The sequence below is a fragment of the Lactuca serriola genome, chromosome 2, assembly GCF_051521515.1.
Source record: "Lactuca serriola cultivar US96UC23 chromosome 2, Lser_US96UC23_V15, whole genome shotgun sequence".
Lineage (NCBI taxonomy): Eukaryota > Viridiplantae > Streptophyta > Magnoliopsida > Asterales > Asteraceae > Lactuca > Lactuca serriola.
This window is the reverse complement of record NC_136409.1, coordinates 68874847-68898465: the sequence shown is the minus strand read 5'-3', so window position 1 is coordinate 68898465 and position 23619 is coordinate 68874847. Positions and strand designations below refer to the sequence as shown.

Genomic DNA, 23619 nt, shown 5'->3' with positions numbered 1-23619 from the left:
CATTGACTCACCGATTCTCGACTCAACCAAAAAATATTGGGACTCTTCGACAAGACTCGCCGAGTCCAAGAATAGACTCGCCGAGTCTAAGGCTATCTTCAACCTACTCGCCGAGTTGTTCATCCAACTCGTCGAGTTCCAGCTCATCTTCAAACAACTCGTCGAGTCCACCCATGTGACTCGGCGAGTACCACCGGTCTGAATCCATATAGAAGCATTCCAGGCCATGCAATTGATCCAAAACATAGATCTAGCCTTCTACAATCCATCCATCACGTAAAGTGGCAAACTTTACGTGAATCCAAAGAGATCTAGGCCTTATTCACTTTAGAGCTAGGTTTTGGGACATGATGGCTTCACTAAGCACTCAAACACAGGGACTTTAATGCTCTCTAGGCCTTCCCCAACCCAGATCTGAGGTAGCAACCTCAGATCTAACCTCCAAACACTAAAACATACAAAGATAAGCTCCCCATAAACCCCAAAATGATGAATCCATATGAGTAATAGCCCAAGAACGAGATATTACCTCAAAAAAAATGCCCCAACTGCAATGAAACTCGAATCCAAGCAAATCCCTTTGATCCAAGCCTCTTCTCCTTCAAGATTTCTTCAACAAACACCTCCCCAAGCTCCAAATGCACTCCAATCTTCCACAATCACGCTTTCTAGGGTTTATGGACTTCAAGGGGGATCAAAGAGGCTGGGGAGAGGATATAATGTTCTTTAAATAAGGCTCATTCCCCGGATTCAGGGTTTTCTCCACTCATCACCTACTCGCCGAGTCCATCTTTGGACTCGCCGAGTAGGCCACTTGACTCGCGACCAAAGTCGCGACCCTACTCGCCGAGTCCATCCATGGACTCGCCGAGTTACCCTTCAAAAATTTACACTTTTAGTCCTTCAACTCTACTCTTGCTATTCCGGGATGATACAGTAATTTGCATTGTTTAACCTAATTTGATTTATTTTAATCTTCATTTGATGGAAAATATTATTTGACTTGGAAAAGTTGAAGTTAATTTTTTGTAATAGCCCGGATCTCCAGGTATCTTTACTTTCATAATTTTGGTATTCTGTGAGGGGACTCGGCGAGTTAGAGGTCGAACTCGCCGAGTCGGGTCGCGGTTTTGGACGGAGGTTCGCGTCCAGACTCGGCGAGTCCAAGGGATGGACTCGGCGAGTCCGCGCTGTTTAATGAAACCCTAATTTCCCGGTCCTAAGCCCTATTTAAAGGACCTTATGGCCTTCATTTGCGGCCACCTTGAGCCCTGAGTGCACCCAAACGGATGAGAGACCTTGTGAGTGAGATAAGAGGCTATTTGTTCATCATTTTGTGTGTTATTGCAAGAAAGGAAGGAGAAGATCAAGCTTGAAGAATTGGGGAGCTTGGATCTGCTTCTATTTCATCAAGGGAACCTTCTTGAGGTAACTTTCAGAGCTAAACTTTGCATTTTGGTTGATGTGTCAAATCTAGGGTTTCTTCTTGCCTTATTTGGCTTGAATTGGAAGTATGAAAGGTCCCATGGAGATATGGAACCTAGATCTGGACCTTAGCAGGTCCAGAAGGCCCCAAATGACAAGCTTTATGTCCATTCTTTTGAGTTGGAAGCTAGGGTTGCCATATTAGAGGTTATTTCTCCAAAATGAGCCTTGTATGCGTTGCATGGAGACCAAGACTGAGACTTTACGTGATAAATGAGCTTGGGAAGGCCAGATCTATGTGTGTATGGAACGGATCTAACCGCAAAAGCCAGTTTTAGCCGATGCATGGCATGGAATCGCCGAGTCTGAAGAACAGACTTAACGAGTCGCTTGAAGATTGTCCTTGAGACCACCCAGTGTGTAGTCCTGCCGAGTTGTGGGTGACTCAGTGAGTCACAGAGAGTTAGAAAGGTTTTTGACAGGTGGACCGAGTCGAGTTGGGACTCGCCGAGTTGTCCTTGCGACTCGGCGAGTTGAGTCGCGGTGGCCCCGTGATTCATGCCCAGGTGGAACTCGTTGATTCAGGGGACTACTCGACGAGTCAAAGGGAAAATCCTTGAGAGTTGGAGAAAACGCGTAGACTCGCCGAGTCACTCTAGTGCGCTCGCCGAGTCCGGTCAATTTGATCAAAGACTGTTGACCAAGTTGACCAGTGTTGACTTGATAAGGATGGTCAACCTTAGTGGTACAAGTAATAATTATAGATATATGATGTCATAGGAGGATTACAGCTAGGGGTTTCGAGCACGAGTGATTTCCAGGGTTCACTAGTTGTCGAGACATACGAGGTGAGTCTTCTCACTATACTATACCTGGAAGGGTTTGACTGTGTGACCGGAAGGTCGAATATGATATGAGATATATGCTTTATGTGTAATAAGTTATCCGTTATATGTGCCATGTATGATATGCTTGATATGGGCCAGAAGGCAATATGTTATGGGCCGGAAGGCATGGTAATATGGACCGTAAGGTTGACGTAGGTAGGACCGGAAGGTTTACCCAGGCGGGACGGAAGTCCCCTGAGACACATGGACCGGAAGGTCAGGGCTTGGAAAGGCGTATGTGCGTAGGTTGTATTTTGGGGAACTCACTAAGCATTTATGCTTACAGTTGTTGTGTTATGTGTTTCAGGTACTAGCAAGGACCGTGGGAAGGCGCCGGCGTGATCGTACACACACTCGGGGAAACCATTTTGTTATCTTTGTTATGTAATCGGTCGTGACTATATTGTTTACATTGGAACCTAAATTTATTACTCGATGTTTTTGATGATTGTAAAAATGAAAAAAATTGGTTTTGAAATTTATGTCGTTACAAGTTGGTATCAGAGCCTTGGTTTGAGGGATTCAGGTACACCTTCGGGTGTAACTGAACTCAAACCGGGTATTTGAGAAAATTTTAATTAATAAATCAATAAAATTTGATAAGTGATTTTGAGACAACCAAAGAAGAAGGAGTGTGTACGGTCAGTCAGCGCCCGAACAGTAAAATCCCCAAAATACTCTTACAATATGTGTTATGAGATCTGATATGATATGATATGCATGCTAGTAGACTAGGTATACATATTAGGACTAGAGTGGCCTGATTTTGTGATGCCTTAGTCTAGGGAAACCTGCTTCTATGAGGTGCTTGAGAGCGAGTGGGTAACTAGTGTATGACAAGAATAGAGTACTCAGGATTCGGGGTTTGGGGAGGAGGACTTGGGGTGAATACTGACGCGGTGTAATTGGTAGTATTGGGCTCGTACTACTAAGGACACCGGGTCAGTGGGCAGCCCAAGTAAGAATCCCAGGGTATCGGAGACTGAGTAGGACTGCGTTATCGAGTGCGATTATGCCCGATAGAGTCTCTGATATTTTTATGTTGTATTTCAGAGACATCACGGTTGGACCACGACACAGACCTGGTACGAGCAGTGTGACTGACGAGGAGCTTCGTCAGATGATTCATGAGGAGGTAGCTGCAGCGATCCGGGCTGAGATTCCGGAGATGTTTGGGTCTATTAAGACCACGCTGATGGAGACATTTGATGAGCGGTACGCCGCGTTGACTGAGGCCGCCGCCGCTGCAGCTACTGCAGTTGTGGCCGCTGCCAGACCACAAGGAGGTGACTCGTTGCTGTTCCGGAAGTTCAGCAACACGAAGCCACCGGAGTTTGACGGGACGCAGGATCCAATCGCTGCGATGAGATGGATTGCTGATATCGAGGGATGCTTCTACACTTGTTCATGTCCGGATCATCTGAGGGTACGGTTCGCCTTGAACCAGCTCCGCCTGGGAGCAAAGGATTGGTGGAAGTTCGTGACGGCGAACTTCACTCTGGCAGAGGTCTCAGCTGTGACTTGGGAGAGGTTTACTGCTATGTTCAGAGACGAGTATGTTCCCCTGGTGGAGAGGGAACGGTTGGTTCAGGAGTTCTTGACCCTCAAGCGGGGTAATGATTCTGTTATGGTGATGACGCGGAAGTTTCATGAGAGGGCGATGTTCTGCCCCGAGCAGGTGTCCACGGAACAGGCTCGGATGAGTCGGTATTTGGGAGTGCTGAGGAGGGATATCCGGGAGTTCGTATCAAACTCGTCATATCAGACTTTTACTGAGCTTCAGGCGAATGCCAGGAAGCGTGAGATCGAGTTGGAGACCCAGGCTAGGGAGGAGGCCGAGTCTCAACGGGTGGATCGGCGGCCGGCTCAGTCTCAGCCGGCAGCCAAGCGGATCAAGTCCGCCGATTCGAGATCCGGAGGTCAGAAGGGCCGCACTTGCGGAAAGTGCGGCAAGGGTCACGAGGGGGCATGTCGATCGGGTGCTTGCTACAAGTGTGGCAAGGAAGGGCACATTGCTAGGGATTGCCCCAAGGGATTCATGGTTTGCTTTCATTGCAACCAGACCGGCCATCGGAAGGCCGAGTGCCCCCAGCTTCGCCAGGGATCTACGCCTGCTGCCAGGGTTCCTGAGGTTCGTCCAGTGAAGGCCGAGGCTCCGAAGGCTCGTGGGAGAGCTTTCTAGTTGACTGTGGAGGATGTCCGCACGGTGCCTGATGTCGTAGCCGGTATGTATTCTTTCATGTATTTACATTTATACTGAGATATTGTGCTTATATTATGATATGCGTAGGTACTTTTCTTGTGAATTATGTGCCTGATTTGGTATTATTTGACTCAGGTGCGAGTCGGTCTTTTGTTTCGTTGGCTTTTAGCCAGCACATTGGTATTGATCGGGAGGTGATGAGTCGACCCCTACGAGTTGCTATAGCAAATGAGAAAGCGGTATACGCCACTGAGGTGATTCGAGGATGCGTGCTCGAGATTTTTGGGGTCGAGTTCCCTATAGACTTGGTTCCTATAGCTATGGGAGATGTCTGCGTTATCGTGGGCATGGACTGGTTGAGTAAGTTTGGAGCAGTCATTGACTGCGAGAGACAGCTGGTGATGATTCGAGACCCTAGTGGGGGAGTGCTCATGGTTTATGGCGAGGGGACCTGGTGTGGGTCGGTGTTTTGTTTGGCTGCCAGGGCAAGGCAGAGTTTGCAGCAGGGTTGTAATGGATTCATAGCTTATGTGATGGATACTCGAGTGGCCGCGGGGAGGCCCAATTCGATTGATGACGTTCCGGTTGTATGCGAGTTTTCGGATGTGTTCCCCGAAGAGTTACCGGGTGTGCCTCCGGAGAGGCAAGTGGAGTTTTGTATCGATTTGGTTCCGGGAGCGGCGCCCATCGCCAAGGCGCCTTATCGTCTCGCTCCACCGGAAATGCAGGAGTTATCCTCGCAGCTTCAGGAGCTGTTGGGAAAGGGATTCATTCGACCGAGTAGCTCACCTTGGGGAGCGCCGATTTTGTTCGTCAAGAAAAAGGATGGTTCACACCGGATGTGTATCGATTACCGGGAGTTGAACAAGTTGACGGTTAAGAACCGGTATCCGTTACCTAGGATCGACGATCTGTTCGATCAGTTGCAGGGGGCATCTTGGTTTTCCAAGATTGACTTGAGGTTGGGGTATCATCAGATGAGGGTTCGAGAGGAAGATATCCAGAAGACTGCTTTCAGGACTCGTTATGGACATTATGAGTTTGTGGTGATGCCTTTTGGGCTCACCAATACCCCGGCCGCGTTCATGGATCTTATGAACCGGGTGTGCCGGCCGATGCTGGATCGGTCAGTGATCGTATTCATCGATGATATTCTGGTGTATTCGAGGACTAGGGATCAGCATGAGGAACATTTGAGGGAGATTCTTGGGGTTTTGAGATCGGAGAGACTGTATGCCAAGTTCTCCAAGTGTGATTTCTGGTTACGAGAGGTCCAGTTCCTCGGGCATCTTGTTAACCAGAAAGGGATATTGGTCGACCCGGCCAAGATTGAGGCGGTGTTGAGGTGGGAGGTGCCGAGATCGCCCACCGAGATCAGGAGTTTTCTGGGTTTGGCTGGATATTATCGCAGGTTTATCAAGGATTTCTCCAAGATCGTTGTGCCACTTACTAGGATGACCCGGAAGGGTGTTACGTTTTCATGGGGACCGGATTAGCAGTCCTCATTCAAGACGCTTCGTCAGAAATTGTGCGAGGCTTCGGTGCTTGCACTCCCGGAAGGGATGGAGGATTTTGTGGTGTACTGTGATGCCTCTATATCAGTTTTGGGGGCGGTGCTTATGCAGAGGGGTCATGTGATAGCGTACGCTTCGAGGCAGTTGAAGCCTCATGAGTCGAGATATCCCACCCACGACCTGGAATTGGGGGGCTGTGGTGTTTGCCCTCAAGATCTGGCGACACTATTTGTATGGGGTTCGGTGTACGATATACACGGACCATAAGAGCTTGAAGTACTTGATGGATCAGCCAAATCTGAATATGCGACAGAGGAGGTGGTTGGATGTGGTGAAGGATTACAATTGTGAGATCCTGTACCACCCGGGCAAGGCTAATGTGGTAGCCGACGCGTTGAGCCGTAGGGCGGAAAGCGCCCCGATCCGAGATATTTGTATGAGATTGACGGTATTGACCCTGATTTTGGATATTATTCGAGGAGCTCAGGCAGAGGCTGCGAATCCAGAACATCAGAAGAAGGAGCGGGTTGTAGGTCAGGTATCAGGATTCGTCACGGATGGTCGAGGGCTTATGACCTTTCAGGGTCGGATTTGGGGACCGTTTGTGGGTGGTGCGCGTACTATTTTGATGGAGGAAGCACATCGATCGAAATTCTCGATTCATCCCGGTGCTACGAAAATGTATTTGGATCTCAGGAAGGAGTACTGGTCGCTCTGTATGAAAAGGGATGTCGCTTGGTTTGTCAAGAGGTGCTTGACTTGTCGGCAGGTCAAGGCCGAGCACCAGCGACCGCATGGTAAGCTGCAACCGCTAGAGATTCCTGAATGGAAGTGGGAACAAATCACTATGGATTTCATCACCAAGTTACCGCGGACTGCGAGGGGAGTCGATACGATTTGGGTGATCGTGGATAGGCTGACGAAGAGCGCTCATTTTCTAGCCATCAGCGAGAGCTCTTCTGCGGAGAAGTTGGCAGAGTTATATGTGAGGGAGGTAGTATCACGGCATGGAGTGCCGATCTCGATTATTTCAGACCGTGACATGCGTTTCACTTCCAGGTTCTGGAAGAAGTTTCATGAGGAGTTGGGTACTAGGTTACATTTCAGTACTGCATATCATCCTTAGACAGATGGTCAGAGTGAGCGGACGATTCAGACGCTCGAGGACATGCTTCGGGCATGTGTGTTGGATTTCGGAGGAAGCTGGGACACCTATCTACCTTTAGCAGAGTTCTCGTATAACAACAGCCATCATTCGAGCATTGGTATGCCACCCTTTGAGCTGTTGTATGGGCGGAGGTGTCGCACCCCCATCTGTTGGGGTGAGGTGGGACAACAGGTTATGGGTAGCACGGAGATCGTACTTCAGACGACCGAGCAGATTCAGCTGGTCAGGCAGAGGTTGTTGACCGCTCAAAGCCGACAAAATAGTTATGCAGACAGACGTCGGTCCGAGCTTGAGTTTCAAGTTGGTGATCTTGTACTCCTGAAGGTCTCTCCTTGGAAAGGAGTGATTTGATTCAGGAAGAGGGGCAAGTTGGGGCCCCGATATATTGGTCCTTTCCGTGTGATCGCGAGGGTGGGCCGGGTAGCCTACCGTTTAGACTTGCCAGCAGAGTTGGGGCAGATTCACGACACTTTCCATGTGTCGTAGTTGAGAAAGTGTATAGCCGACGAATCGGCAGTGGTTCCATTAGGGGATATTCAGGTGGATGCGAGCCTGAATTATGCTGAGAGACCAGTAGCCATCAGAGATCGGAAGATCAAGGTTTTGAGGAACAAGGAGGTACCCCTGGTATTGGTTCAGTGGCAGCATCGGAAGGGATCAGAGATGACGTGGGAGCCGGAACGTGAGATGCGTGAGCAGCATCCGGAGCTATTTGCCTAGCGGGACTTCGAGGGCAAAGTCTTGTTCTAGTGGGGGAGAATTGTAACAGCCCGGATCTCCAAGTATCTTTACTTTCATATTTTTGGTATTCTGTGAGGGGACTCGGCGAGTTGGAGGTCGAACTTGCCGAGTCGGATCGCGGTTTTGGACGGAGGTTCGCGTCCGGACTCGGCGAGTCCGCGCTGTTTAATGAAACCCTAATTTCCCGGTCCTAAGCCCTATTTAAAGGACCTTATGGCCTTCATTTGCGGTCACCTTGAGCCCTGAGTGCACCCAAACGGCTGAGAGACCTTGTGAGTGAGATAAGAGGCTATTTGTTCATCATTTTGTGTGTTATTGCAAGAAAGGAAGGAGAAGATCAAGCTTGAAGAATTGGGGAGCTTGGATCTGCTTCTATTTCATCAAGGGAACCTTCTTGAGGTAACTTTCAGAGCTAAACTTCGCATTTTGGTTGATGTGTCAAATCTAGGGTTTCTTCTTGCCTTATTTGGCTTGAATTGGAAGTATGAAAGGTCCCATGGAGATATGGAACCTAGATCTGGACCTTAGCAGGTCCTGAAGGCCCCAAATGACAAGCTTTATGTCCATTCTTTTGAGTTGGAAGCTAGGGTTGCCATATTAGAGGTTATTTCTCCAAAATGAGCCTTGTATGCGTTGCATGGCGACCAAGACTGAGACTTTACGTGATAAATGAGCTTGGGAAGGCCAGATCTATGTGTGTATGGAACGGATCTAACCACAAAAGCCAGTTTTAGCCGATGCATGGCATGGACTCGCCGAGTCTGAAGAACAAACTCGACGAGTCGCTTGAAGATTGTCCTTGAGACCACCCAGTGTGTAGTCCTGCCGAGTTGTGGGTGACTCAGTGAGTCACAGAGAGTTAGAAAGGTTTTTGACAGGTGGATCGATTCGAGTTGGGACTCGCCGAGTTGTCATTGCGACTCGGCGAGTTGAGTCGCAGTGGCCCCGTGATTCATGCCCAGGTGGAACTCGTCGAGTCAGGGGAGTACTCGACGAGTCAAAGGGAAAATCCTTGCGAGTTAGAGAAAACCCAGGCGGGACGGAAGTCCCCTGAGACACATGGACCGGAAGGTCAGGGCCTGGAAAGGCGTATGTGCGTAGGTTGTATTTTGCGGAACTCACTAAGCATTTATGCTTGCAGTTGTTGTGTTATGTGTTTCAGGTACTAGCGAGGACCGTGGGAAGGCGTAGGCGTGATCGTACACACACTCGGGGAAACCATTTTGTGATCTTTGTTATGTAATCGGTCGTGACTATATTGTTTACATTGGAACCTAAATTTATTACTCGATGTTTTTGATGATTGTAAAAATGAAAAAAATTGGTTTTGAAATTTATGTCGTTACAATTTGAAGGATCAAAACTCTAATTACATCACTTCGGTCTGATGTCCTTTGTTTTGGGCTATTTTATATGCTAAATTGCCAAAAGAATGTGGTGAACATATGCATAAAACTTTAAATCGGAATATAAAAAAGTTAATTTTACATATCATTATAATGCTACCATTTATCGAAATTTTGGTCCGGAGCAATACACATGAAAAATATGTTCTAATTTTAAGTAAAAAAAAGTGACAAATTAAGGTGTAACTCTCTTACACATAACAAGGAGAATGTGTGGGAAAGGTGTGAAATTTTTGTTACAAATGAAGCTGATGGTCGCATCGCTCTTGGAGGTTCACAAAGTGAAAACATAGCTCCAACGCTGAAAATCCTTTGTTGGAGCGAGAGACTCAAGAAAGAGAGTAATAGAGGGAGGTGGTGGCTTATCAATGTTCTTAATCTGGTTTATCAGTATGTGTGTATGTGTGTTTGTTGAATCCAAGGAGAATGAGAAATGAAAGAGGGGATGTATGTGTGTGCACATATTTGTGTTTAATATGCATAAGTTTTTCCAAAACTTCATTATGTATGCTCATATGTGTTGAATCTGCATAATCTTTTCCCAGAACTTCATTGTGTTCATAGTGTATGTATGTGTATCAGTGATTATGAATTAAATCAGTAAGAGAGGGGTAGGGTGGGAGGGGTGCTGATAATATATATATATATATATATATATATATATATATATATATATATATATATTGTTTTTCAATTATTGAATTACTGAAACACATAAAAAATGGAATAAACAAAATAGAAAGGCCAAATAGTCTTTCTAAGTAATATATATATATATATATATATATATATATATATATATATATATATATATATATATATATATATGACTCTATTTATATTTTTTTACTAACTACAGAGACCATTTTTATAGTTTTGTCTATAATATTAATTAATATTAATATGAAATTTAAAATTAAATGCATTTCGAGCTGAGATGGTAAAGCTTTTTTGCTTTTAACATTTTGTAATGTTTTTTAAAAGAATAATTTTTTATTTTATATATATATATATATATATATATATATATATATATATATATATATATATATATATAGTCTGCTCGTATCTAGTTATGCTTTTTGAGAATCTCAAAAAAACAATATATATATATATATATATATATATATATATATATATATATATATATATATATATAACTTAAACAAAGAAGAAAGTTTTATATAAACATAATGGGTAAACGAGTTTACTGTGTCACAACCATAAAAAGTTTCAACTTTTAGATTAATGGTACAAGTTGAAAAGTTTTTGGACTCTATTCATATTTTTTTTACTAACTACAGAGATCATTTTTACAGTTTTGTCTATAATATTAATTAAAATAAATATAAAATTTAAAATTAAATGCATTTCGAGCTGAGATGGTAAAGCTTTTTTGCTTTTAACATTTTCTAACCTCCATGTTTTTTAAAAGAATAATTTTTTATTTATATATATATATATATATATATATATATATATATATATATAGTCTCTTCGTATCTAGTTAGGCTTTTTGAGAATCTCTAAAAAACAATATATATATATATATATATATATATATATATATATATATATTGTCTCCTCGTATCTAGTTAGGCTTTTTGAGAATCTCTAAACAAACAATTTATATATATATATATATATATATATATATATATATATATATATATATATATATAACTTAAACAAATAAGAAAGTTTTATATAAACGTAATGGGTAAACGAGGAACAAACTGTGTCGCAACCATAAAAAGTTTCAACTTTTAGACTAATGGTACAAGTTGAAAAGTTTTTGGATTCTATTCATATTTTTTTACTAACTCCAGAGACCATTTTTACAGTTTTGTCTATAATATTAATTAATATAAATATGAAAATTAAAATTAAATGCATTTCGAGCTGAGATGGTAAAGCTTTTTTGCTTTTAACATTTTGTAACCTCTATGTTTTTTAAAAGAATAATTTTTTATTATATATATATATATATATATATATATATATATATATATATATATATAGTCTCTTCGTATCTAGTTAGGCTTTTTGAGAATCTCTAAAAAACAATTATATATATATATATATATATATATATATATATATATATATATATATATATATATATATATATATATATATTGTCTCCTCGTATCTAGTTAGGCTTTTTGAGAATCTCTAAAAAAATTATATATATATATATATATATATATATATATATATATATATATATATATATATATATATATACTATCTTATAATAGAAATCTCACTATTTCTAAAAATAAATTGAATATAATAATATTATTTTTTTTAAGACGTTCAAATCATTAAGCTAATAGTACAAGTAGTCATCAATAAAATAATATTAAATTTTAACCCACGTTTTGAATCCTTATATTTCTTATGAAATTCTATCTCCTTCCCTGAATTTTGGATAATTCAAATTTTGAAACCATCAGAAAATACATGTTGATTCAAATATTCGTCCTGCAGATAGCTCTTTGTTACATCCTCTGCTATAAAGTCTACCGTAAATCTATTGTTAATGGAGGTTTTGCAAAGTATAGCATGTTATTTTTACTATCTTATAAAAGAAATCTCACTATTTCTAAAAATAGATTGAATATAATAATATTATTTTTTTAAGATGTTCAAATCATTAAGCTAATAGTACAAGTAGTCATCAATAAAATAATATTAAATTTTAACCCGCGTTTTGAATCCTTATATTTCTCAGAAAATTCTATCTCCTTCCCTGAATTTTGGATAATTCAAATTTTGAAACCATCAGAAAATACATGTTGATTCAAATATCCCTCCTGTAGATGGCTCTTTGTTACATCCTCTGCTATAAAGTCTACCATGAATCTATTGTTAATGGAGGTTTTGCAAAGTATAGCATGTTATATTTTTGATGTTGAAGATCTGAAATTCTATCATTGATAGGTAAGAATCCTCTTCTTGAATCCTTTTTTTTCTCTCTAAACACAATGATGATCTCGAATCGTTCAGGTCATCTTGCAACCCTATATTCTCACCTGTCTTCACCAATAGCATCATCCACCATTCTATTCACAAGATCAACCATCATCGCTGTCAAAACCATTAGACACCACCGCATCAGGCGACTCCTTCCTATTACTTCTTATTTGTATGTATCTTGAGTTGGAATCGCAAATCAAAACACCCAGATATTATTTGGAGTTGTTATTTGCTACACATCAAATGATAGAGCTTCAAGATTTTGTTTACCTTTCCCCTTATTTAGACATATGATCAATTTGTATGTGATTTTTTAGTATAGAAAGCTGGGATTTTTGTTGTTGCAGATATGTCAACAAAGTGTTTTCATTGCTCCACTTTCAGGTGACATTTTTGACTTAGACATGCTTTGATTTCAAAAAACTTGATTTTTTTGGATCTTCTTATGGATGTGATGGTTCAGGGAATGGTAGAAAACCTCACTCTCAATCCACGAACCCTAATCTTCTCCATCTATCTAAGAATACCTTGCTTTCTATTTCCTCACTTCCTCACCTGCCTCAACTCATTGAAAATTGACCATTAGCCAACCAGAAAGTCTATACGGCTCTTCTTCCCTTGAAGATTAACTTTTAGACAAGTTAAACTGGTAAATCCCATTCTTAGTTTTTTTTGTCGCTTCAGTCCAAGAATTGGGGTTTTTATTACTTTATATTTGATCTTCTTTTATGATTAATGACATTAGGTCTTCATTGTTAATTTTATTATTATGTATGCAGACGGCTTCTTGTTGAAGCTACCCTATGATGTCTAGAAACTTGAAAAGAAGGTTGTATAAACCATAGTGTTGGTCATTGAAGATGAATGGATTGGAAATTTGATTAGAACTTCTGAAAGGGTTGGGGCTAACCATGTAAGGTTGCTAGAACTTCATGTGTATCTTGATCTACATATACTTTAGGTTTGGAAAAACCATTTTTTAATAGAGGCTTTATCAATGTCGATATCAATATGCATAAAAAAAATGGATCAATTTGAGACTGGATGGGGGTAAAGGCCTTATCTTAACAGGTTTTTATTTTAATCCTTACTTGTAATTGATTTCATCATTTTAACTTTTTGTATTTTTATCTTATAAATATATTAGGTGAAGGCTTTATTATATCAGGTTTGTTCCTAAAAAGGTTTTTACTATGTTTCTTGAATGTGTTGGCTTTGCAGGTTCAAAGACCTCAACCAAGAGGGCTAGTTAGAGCATTGTATTATCATTAGTTTGTAGCATCTTACTTTTGCAATAAAGAACGGTTAAACACAAGATTTGACATGATTAAGGTAGTTTGTATATTTTTCATCTTGTTAAGTCTAAAAATGAAACCTTTTTCATCATTGGTCCTTATAATATCAAGTTTCATCACATGGACTTCCTGATTATGGTGATTATGGTCCTTATTATAAGGTTCTATATAGATTTTGTTCAATATTTTAAGGTTTTGAGAACCTAAATCAATATGAAGCCTTGAATTACATACCATCGTTGAAAATGTTTTAATTTGTGACCAAACTTTGTTTAAAATCACAATGAACAAGTTGACACCTGAATATTTTGGCCTTCTCAAATGCCTATTTATCGACTTTTGAATCACAACACCTGATATTCTAAAAGTTTATTTTTATAAACTATTATTTATATATTTTAGCATATTACTTAGTAGGACATTAAATTAATAAAGGAATTAAGGAAAATGAAAAAAAAAAAAAAAAAAAAAAAAAAAAAAAAGAGGACAATAAACGGTACAAGTGGTTTGGGTATGTATAAATGGAAGTAATAACCATTTAGGGGGTGTTTGGCAAAAAAGTTTATTACTTATTAGCTTATTAGCTTATAGGGATAATGTCATAAAAAAACCTTAAGTTTGACAGAAAATGTCGGTTTTACCCTTCGGTAGATTTTTGGTTCATTTATACCACAAACTTGTCATTTTTTTGTTGGTTTTGCCCTTGTTACTTGCAATAGCGTTATTATGAATTATTTTTTGCAAAAAAACCCTTAAGTTTACAAATATTTTGCAAAAAAACCCTTAAGATTATAAACATATAAAATATAAATATATATTCAAAATTTTATAAAACTAAATAGTTTTCTACTGAAACATATTTTTAGCTTTATGTACGGTAAATTTTATATTTGTTTAATATAAAGTTTTTATATTTAAATTTTAAAAAAGTTACCTAGTTTTATCAAAATTTAAATATTTATTAATTAATACTAAAACTTTTCAAAGTAACATTAAAAAACGTCTGTTAGCTAATAATAATATAACATTAGTGACATTCAATTAATTTTTTTCAAAAGAAGAATAAAAATATTTTATATGTTTAAAAGGTTTGAATTTTAGAAATAATAAACTATCATATTTTATATAAAAATAAATATATTTATATAATAAATTAGATGAATATATTTATATTTTATATGTTTAAAATGTTTATATTTATTTTTGATGTTTAACATGTTTATGATATTTTTATAAAAAAATATGATAATATTATTATGTATTTAAACACATAAAAAATATGATATGTTAGTATTTCTGAAATACAAACCTTTTAAACATATATAATATTTATATTTACCTTTTAAAAAAATTAATTGAATGTACATGATACCATATTATTCATAATAACTATTTTAGCATAATTACTTATTAACTAACAAATGTTTTTTAATTTTGTTTTGAAAAGTTGAAGTATTAATTAAGAAATATATTCAAATTTTGTTAAAACTAAGTAAGTTTTTTAAAATTTAAATATAAAAAGTTTATATCAAACAAATATAAAAGTTACTGTATGTAAAGCTAAAAATATATTTCAGTAGAAAACTATTTAGTTTTATAAAATTTTGAATATATATTTATATTTTATATGTTTATAATCTTAAGGGTTTTTTTGCAAAATATTTGTAAACTTAAGGGTTTTTTTGCAAAAAAATAATTCATAATAACCTGGAAACCTGCTATTGCAGGTAACAAGAGCAAAACCAACAAAAAAATGACAAATTTGCGGTATAAACGAACCAAAAATCTGCCGAAGGGTAAAACCGACATTTTCTGCCAAACTTAAGGCTTTTTATGACATTATCCCTAGCTTATAAGTTAATAAGTAAGTGTAGGGTAACTTATGAAAAAATGACTTATTAGAGGTTCCCCACCGTAATAAGTTATTTTCATCAAAACATTTTTTTAACTTATAGTGGTGTGGAACCTAATAAGTTGTTTTAAAAAAAACTTAGTCAAACACCCCTTAATATGGTATGGTACTGCTCTTGAAAAATAGATGTCATTTAATATTCATTTCTCGAAGTGAACGTAAAATGATTTTAACTCTAAAGAGATCAAACTATTCACCGCCCGCCGTTTTGCGCGGGTAGACGGCTAATATATATAGAGAGAGAGAGAGAGGTTTTGGCTTATTTTTTTTAAAGGGAAAATTGGAAAAGATAAAATATAGAGAAAATTACACGGTTGGTCCCTATGGTTTGCTCTTACTTGCACGCTTCGTCCCTGGAAAGAATTTTTAACTCGGACAATCCCTATAACTTTATTTCGTTACCCGCCTAGTCCTTCAGTTAACTTTCCGTCTTATTTGGGGTTAGGAACTACTCACGTGAGTGGCACGCTGGGGGCATTTTTGTCCTTTCAACCCTACAATATATTAGCGCCATTTAGAATACAGACCGATGGTTTTACGATTCCGATCATCGTCAAACCAAAACACACACAAACACACACTTGTCAGACGAATTCCCTTTCTTCTCTCAAACGAAAACCCTAGTCGCTAGTAAAACTTTGTATGCTTTTCCAAATAATCAACAATGCCGGTTTGGAATTTAAGTGAAGCACGAGGACGGATGATCAATGAAGCAGAAGTTCGTCTTCAATATGGTAAGTCCGCCTAGTCCCTAATCTCGTTTTTATTTGCATTTGCTTCGTGAAATCCTACAACCCTAATCAAATGTTAATCAAAATTTTTGGGGCATTTCCTTAATAGGTGATCATCCGACCATGTTTTGCATGCTATTAAACCATGGTGGAAAGTTTACTGATTTTCCTGGAAGGAAGTATGTAAACGGAAAGAGACATTACGTTGACTTAATAGACATCGAGACTTTCTGTGTTCACGATATTGATGACATGATGGTGAAACTTGGGTATATCGATGAAAATCTACATGTGGAGATGTACTATCATTTTCGAAGGCCACTGTGCGATTTGGATTTTGGCTTGTTTGCTTTAGCTTCAGATGATGATGTAAGGCATTTAGCAAAATATGTTGGCCAGCATAAGCTAATAGAGGTGTATACAGAGCACGGGCAAACGAAATTACACACATACTCGATGTCACCAAACCCATCTAAGGTACGTATAGTTGAGATTGATTGTACCCCAAAAAGATTGTTTTTGGAATGGCATGATACACAAGTTGAGCCTAATGATGTGTTGACATTTGAGCCTAATAGAAACAACCCTCCTGTTTCACCTACTAGAAATGAGCCTTCAATTGACAAGGTGGACATGGTAAGTGATAATGCAAACATCATGGAAACTGAAATTGAACATAGTAGTGATGATAATAGCAGTGGTGATGAGATCAACAGTGGTGATGATAGTGAGAGTCAAGATGGTGACTTTCTTCTAGACGAAGACAATATCATTGATGATGTTGAAGTTGACATGAGAGAATTCCACTTGAATGTTGACCCAGATGTTGAGTGGATTGGAGGTGCTTCTAAAAGAAAGAATCATGTAGTTACAGAAGATGGGAATGAAGCAGACCTTGAAGTTATAGATATGGAACTTTTCTTGTCCGACTCTTCATCGGATGATGGGATCGAAGGAGAAAGAAACAAAAAGATTAAAGCTATTAGAAGGGCGCATGAGAACGAAAATGCTCAAGTCAGTGAGCCTTTCTATTTATATCAGAAATTTAATTCGTCAAAGGAGTTTAAAGATATGGTTAACCAACATGCAATAGATACAAGAAGGGAGTTGGATTTTGAGAAGAATGATAAAAACAGAGTAAGGGTTGTATGCAGGGGAACCATAACAAGCCTAGGTGGTGGGACCGGTCAAGAAGTAGTCAATGAAGAAGGTAAGTGTCCTTGGGTTCTTTTAGCCAGTAAGTGGAAACGCGACAAGGATTGGACAGTTAAAACATATGTTAGTGAACATAAATGTCTTCAAACAAGAAAGGTTAGGGCTTGTGATTACAAGTTTCTTTCAAAGCAAATTCTACAACTGGTGGAAGCAAACCCAAAAATTCCAATCAAGGCTTTAAGGGAACAACTTCAACGTATCTACAAAGTAGATATTTCTAAGATGAAAGCCTTTAGGGCAAGAGAAGCAGCCTTAAAAATTATCAGGGGTGATTATGCCACTCAGTACAAGATCTTACAAGATTATTTGTTAGAAGTGCAGACTCAAAACCCAGACACCACTATCAAGCTTGATGTCGAAAGTGAACCAAATCCTGATGTTGAGACAAGAACCTTCAGACGCGTGTACGTGTGCCTTGGTGCTTTGAAGCAAGGATTTGCAGCAGGGAAGAGGGATTTTCTTGGGGTAGACGGGGCTTTCATGAAAGGACCTTTCCATGGTCAAATTTTATCTGCTGTGGTACATTTTCTCTTATGTTGTGGTTGAACCATATATTTTGATTTATTTTTTACTTTTATTTATTAGATTGTATTGCACAGGCTTTAGATGGGAATAATGGAATATATCCTTTAGCATATGCTGTGGTTGAAGCTGAGACACTGAACTCTTGGACATGGTTTTTAACTCACTTGGGTGATGACCTAGGGTTGGCTTCAAATTCAAATTTTACATTTATATCAGACAGGCAAAAGGTTATTTTCTTGTGTTTTGAATACTAATATCTAAAGGAAAAGAAATCATTGACATAATGTATCTTTCTTGTAGGGTTTAAGTTCTGCCATCGCAGATTTGTTTCCTTGTGCAGAGCACCGTTATTGTGTTCGCCACATACACGAAAATATGAGGTCACGTTGGAGAGGGGATAAGTTTAAAGAACTGCTTTGGAATTGTTCAACAACATATACTGTGCAAGAGTTTGAAAAAGAAATGGAAGAAGTTAGAAAATTAAACCAAGAATGTTATGAGTGGCTTAAACAAATACCACCTCAACATTGGGCACGTTCTCATTTTACAGGTTTGACCATGTTATATATTATAATATATGATAACTATTGTTGTATACTTGTTATGCACCCACTCTGGTCACCTTATTTTAGATAAAGGGTAGTTTGGGGTAATCATCAAATAAAGAGCATCTTGTTGGTACATGGGCATTATGGGTATTTTATATTATTTAGTTGTTATGACTGATAGTATAAGAGGGTAGTGGGATAGGAATTGAGATATCGATCTTTTCTGTTAACCTGGAATTATTTTCTTTTGCATTATGTTCTTTACATTGTGTTCTTGTTGTGGTTACTCATTAAATTAAGTGAGTTCATAACAATACTCTAATGTTTGCTAACCAATTATACATGTATTCTATTAATTAATAGGGAGAGCACATTCTGATATTGTGATAAACAACATATGCGAGTGCTTTAATAGCAAAATAATAGACGGACGTGACACACCAATTATCAATTGCTTAGAGTTCATCCGGGAGTACATCATGAAGAGGATTGTGAATGTTGAAAAAGAAATTGACAAAGCAACATGCCCTTTGACTCCAACAGCTACCAAGCTATTGCAAAAGATCAAAGATCAGGCAGAGGAGTATACAGCATCATTTTGTGGAAATGGGAAGTACCAAGTGAGTGGACCTTGGCAAGATCAGTGTGTAGTGAATGTGAATCAACGAACGTGTTCATGCAAGAAGTGGGAAATAACTGGAATGCCATGCAAACATGCTGTATCTGCAATCTGGGACATGAGGAGAAATAATGGTGCAATTGGTATTCCAGAAACCTTTGTTCATGAATGTTATTGGCTATCAACCTGGAGGAACATGTACTCTTTCAAAGTGGATCCGATAAATGGTAGAAGATTGTGGATTAAGTCACCTTGTCCAACTACTTTGTTGCCTCCAAAACACCATGTCCCAATAGGAAGACCAAAAAAGAAACGAAGGAAGTCAACTACAGAAAAAGAGAATATGATCAAAGGGAATACAGTTTCTAGAGCACAAAAAACTGTTACATGTACCAAATGTAACAACAAAGGACACAATGCCAGGACTTGCAAAGGGCAGTTACCAACTGTTGGGAAGAAGGGAAAAAAGAAGAATGAGAAAGGAAAAGAGAAGGATAAAGGAAAAGAGAATGAGAAAGGAAAACAGAAGAAGAAAGGAAAAGAGAAGGATCCATTGTAAACTCTTTTATCATGTGATGCTCTTATTTTGGTTAAGCTATTATGTAATGTGATGTTTGTATTGTGGTTAAACTATTATGTCATGTGATGTTTGTATTTTGATTAAACTGTATTGTGTTTAGTATCACCAAAACAATTGCAGTTGGTACTTAGACATTTGTTTTTGGTTAAACTCTTATGTAATGCTTTTGTTTTAATGTTATCTAATGGATCAATTATTGGTATGTTTTTGGTCATTTCATTTGGCATGTTTTTGGACATTTCATTTGGCATGTGTTTGGTCATTTCATTTAATGTTATATAATGGATCATTTGGCATGTTTTTTGGTCATTTCATTTGGCATGTTTTTTGGTCATTTCATTTGGCATGTTTTTGGTCATATGTTAAATGAAAAATACCAAAAGATTACAGTTGCATTGCATCTATTAATTGTACCAATGGATACCCTTTCTCTCCCAATTCCAGCAATACAAGATGGTAATAATCCATTGTAATCTTTTATAAGACAACAAAGTGCAACTATTAATTGTACCTAAATATACCATTTCATTAAAATGCAGCAATACAAACATGCTAATATTACCCTTTCATTAGATTATCTTCAACCAAAAACCATTACTGAAATACCTAATACTACAACTTGTAAACAATTATCCCAAAAAACAAAATCCAACTGACAATTAACAACATTTTAAGGTTCCGATTTTGGATTTCAAGTTCTTCATTCTGGATTTCAAGGTCACGATTTTGGATTTGAAGTTCTTCATTATGGATTTCAAGCTCAAGATTTTGGCTTTCAGCCTCATACGTATGCTTTTCTTCATCTACCCACGAAATAAATCCACTTCTTGGTCCCTGAAGTTTTCAATACCCTCGATTAGCACAAACTAGGGTTCATCCTAGAAATTACCAAAAAAATTGATAACTCAATACCTGTAAAGGGCATGCATAAAAAGGCCTACCAGGATTTCTCTTTGTTCCTGCAGTTCGTATGATCCCTACAGCTCCACACTTGCATTTCACCATAATCAATTTTGTGGATCTTCAATCTTCACGAGCAAAAGAAATGGAGTAGAAGAGGAGAACTGGAAGCACCGATTGAGAAAAGAAGGAAGGAGAAGTAGTTTTAAGTCCGTTATAGGGTTGAAAGGACAAAAATGCCCCCAGCGTGCCACTCACGTGAGTAGTTCCTAACCCCAAATAAGACGGAAAGTTAACTGAAGGACTAGGCGGGTAACGAAATAAAGTTATAGGGATTGTCCGAGTTAAAAATTCTTTCCAGTGACGAAGCGTGCAAGTAAGAGCAAACCATAGGGACCAACCGTGTAAATATAAAAGATGTTTGATAAAAAGATTTTAAAAGCTATTTTTTAATTTTGATATAAAAAAAACATGTTTTTTTTTTTTTTTTTTTTTTTTTTTTTAACTTTTGGAAAAAAGGAAGCCAAACATCTAGGTTCTTATCCCAAGTGACCTAGTTCTCTCCTCCCAATCTACTTCTCAGTTTGATTTCTTAAATCTAATTCTCTCTGATGATAATCAATGTGACGACGATAGATGAAGTTTGATTTATGATTTTTTGATTTCTGATAATCAGATTAAACGAATGTTCGATTTTCATCCCAATCCTAGCCGACATCTGAATAATCAATTAAAGGTTCTAAGTGCTGATTTCTCATTTCGATTTTGAAGTTTTTTCTGAATGTTTGATTTCTGAATAACTTAAAACCTGTTATTGTTGCTCATCCAACATTTTTTTGAGCGACTTCCTAATCCAACATTTGATTCAAATTTCTGAAAACCAAGCTATTTTATTCTGATTTCCGAATTAGGCTCGTTTATCTTATTATTTTATCCTACTGTATCTCACGCTTTCACTTTTGTTTCTAGTTTTTCAGTTCTCAAGTAAGTTTGAAATCTTTCACCTTTATGCTCTTGCAAGTAATAAATTGATTTTGATTTCATTATTGTTAATTTATTTCTCAGTTAAATAAAAAATTTCATGTTTCCAGACACCAGCGGTTACTTTGAAATTTTTGTTTTTGTTCTTCGATGATCATTCAAAACATTAAAAATTTGAAGTTATGTCATTATGGTCTAATCTTAGTTCTTTACTTCATCAAGAATTGAAGTTTTTGTTCAAAAGTGTATTTGTAAGTTTTGTTTTGTTATGTTCTTGATTGTTTGTGGTCTTTACTATATGTTGACAGAAATAGAAATGTGGGAAAAGAGCATGGTCGATGAACTACCATTTTCTACCCATTTTTGCACTAACGGTTTAATATTAAATACAAATCATACAATGTGGGTTGTTTTTCAAATGTAATATTGTAATGTCATTAGAGTACCTATAGGAGTAGATCACACCAGTAGCTTTGTGTGGTGTAATCAAAAGGCTTATCATAAATATATTAAGGCATATAGAATATCTTATTTATAGATATAAGAAGGAAAGAAGGTCTTATATATGTTGTATCTACAAAAAAAACTTTCATTGTGGTTCTCAATTGTGTTTTGGTAAAAGCTAATGAAAGAAATTAAATATTAACTACTGTTATTTGACTATAATTTTTTGCTTTTTAAGGGGCCTCATTTTTACTTTCATGTTGGACCAGCCTATGTGATGGAGTGGAGTAATTTTTGGTAGGAAATTTGAGAGGGAATTTAGTAGTGAGGTGGAGAGTTTAAGGCCAATATTGAGCAGCAGGGCGGAGGCAGAACCATATTTGATTAAAATCTTGTACAGTTGATTCTTGTTCATTGTTCATTGTATTGGTTTTTTTGTATATATATATGTTTTGGAATGAGGGTGTTTTTGCTTGCATGATTAACCACTTGTGTAGGTAGTAAACACGGATCATCTAGATTTGATTTAGCCAAACAGAGTTTATTTGTTGTTATTAAAATGATACGGAGTTTTGTGAATGCTCCTTTATCGATTGAAAGTATGCAATAAATGTATGTTTTTTTTTTTTTTTTTGTAGTCATGTTTTGGTTTGTTGTTTTTTTATGTGTCTTGTTGTAGTTGGTAGAAAATTTGGTTGCCTTGATTTGCTGGATGATAAAAGATATCCAACAAAATACTCTTGAAGCCTTTAAAACTCCATCTAATATCAACCGACTCTCACATATGTGATCAAGTGGTTCTCTAGTTCTCACAAAAAAAGTTAAGATAATCATTGGGCCCCATAAGTTATATAGAATTACAAATAATAACTACTATATCAAGGTCTTTATAACATATATGCGTCCAAGGGGAGCTCAAAATTTTGTCGGTTGGTGTATTGGTGAGCTCACATGATACTCGGTTGGAGTACATGCAAGGTTGTTAGAGCATCTCCAATGGTTAATTTATATCATGACTTAGTATTATTGTTATCTTATCATTTCATTAACTTTAACATCAAATTAAATTATAGCTCTAATGGTTAACTTATATTATGACTTAATATTATTGTCATCTCATCATTCCATTAATTTTAACCTCAAATTAAATGGCATCTCTAATGATTAACCTCTTCCAATAGTTTTTTATTTAAATATAGTTAAGTTTTTTATTTAAATATAGTTAGTCTATCCTTATCTATTTAAAATGTTTTATATAATCATCTCCATTTAATTAGTCATTTTCAAACACACCATATTTTAATACAAAATATTCTATTAAATATTATAAGTTTATATTTCATAGATAAAATGTCATTAAATATTTTATAGAATTAATTAACTAGTAAAGAAATTAATTAGTTAAAAACTAAAATATAATTAAGAGGTAAAATAAAGTATGATTAGAAAATGAGGGGGTTAAATTCACAAATGATTAAACTATATTGATCAGTGGTCAATAAAAATAAACAAAAAAGTGATATGCTCCAATAACAACAAACGT

General features: G+C 37.4%; 3 long non-coding RNA genes across 3 annotated transcripts; 2 read left to right on the top strand and 1 right to left on the bottom strand.

Moving 5' to 3' along the window:
* Positions 1 to 18094: 18094 nt before the first annotated feature.
* LOC145086344 (uncharacterized) lies at positions 18095 to 19067 on the top strand. The gene is made up of 3 exons (XR_013700401.1): positions 18095 to 18231; positions 18305 to 18554; positions 18916 to 19067. It is a non-coding gene; the product is annotated as an uncharacterized LOC145086344 (long non-coding RNA).
* Positions 19068 to 20304: 1237 nt separating this feature from the next.
* On the bottom strand, positions 20305 to 20853 carry LOC145086345 (uncharacterized). Its single transcript, XR_013700402.1, has 2 exons — positions 20664 to 20853; positions 20305 to 20585 (listed from the first exon to the last, which is right to left on the bottom strand). It is a non-coding gene; the product is annotated as an uncharacterized LOC145086345 (long non-coding RNA).
* A 333-nt stretch (positions 20854 to 21186) lies between these two features.
* On the top strand, positions 21187 to 22704 carry LOC145086343 (uncharacterized). Its single transcript, XR_013700400.1, has 2 exons — positions 21187 to 21387; positions 22315 to 22704. It is a non-coding gene; the product is annotated as an uncharacterized LOC145086343 (long non-coding RNA).
* Positions 22705 to 23619: the final 915 nt, after the last annotated feature.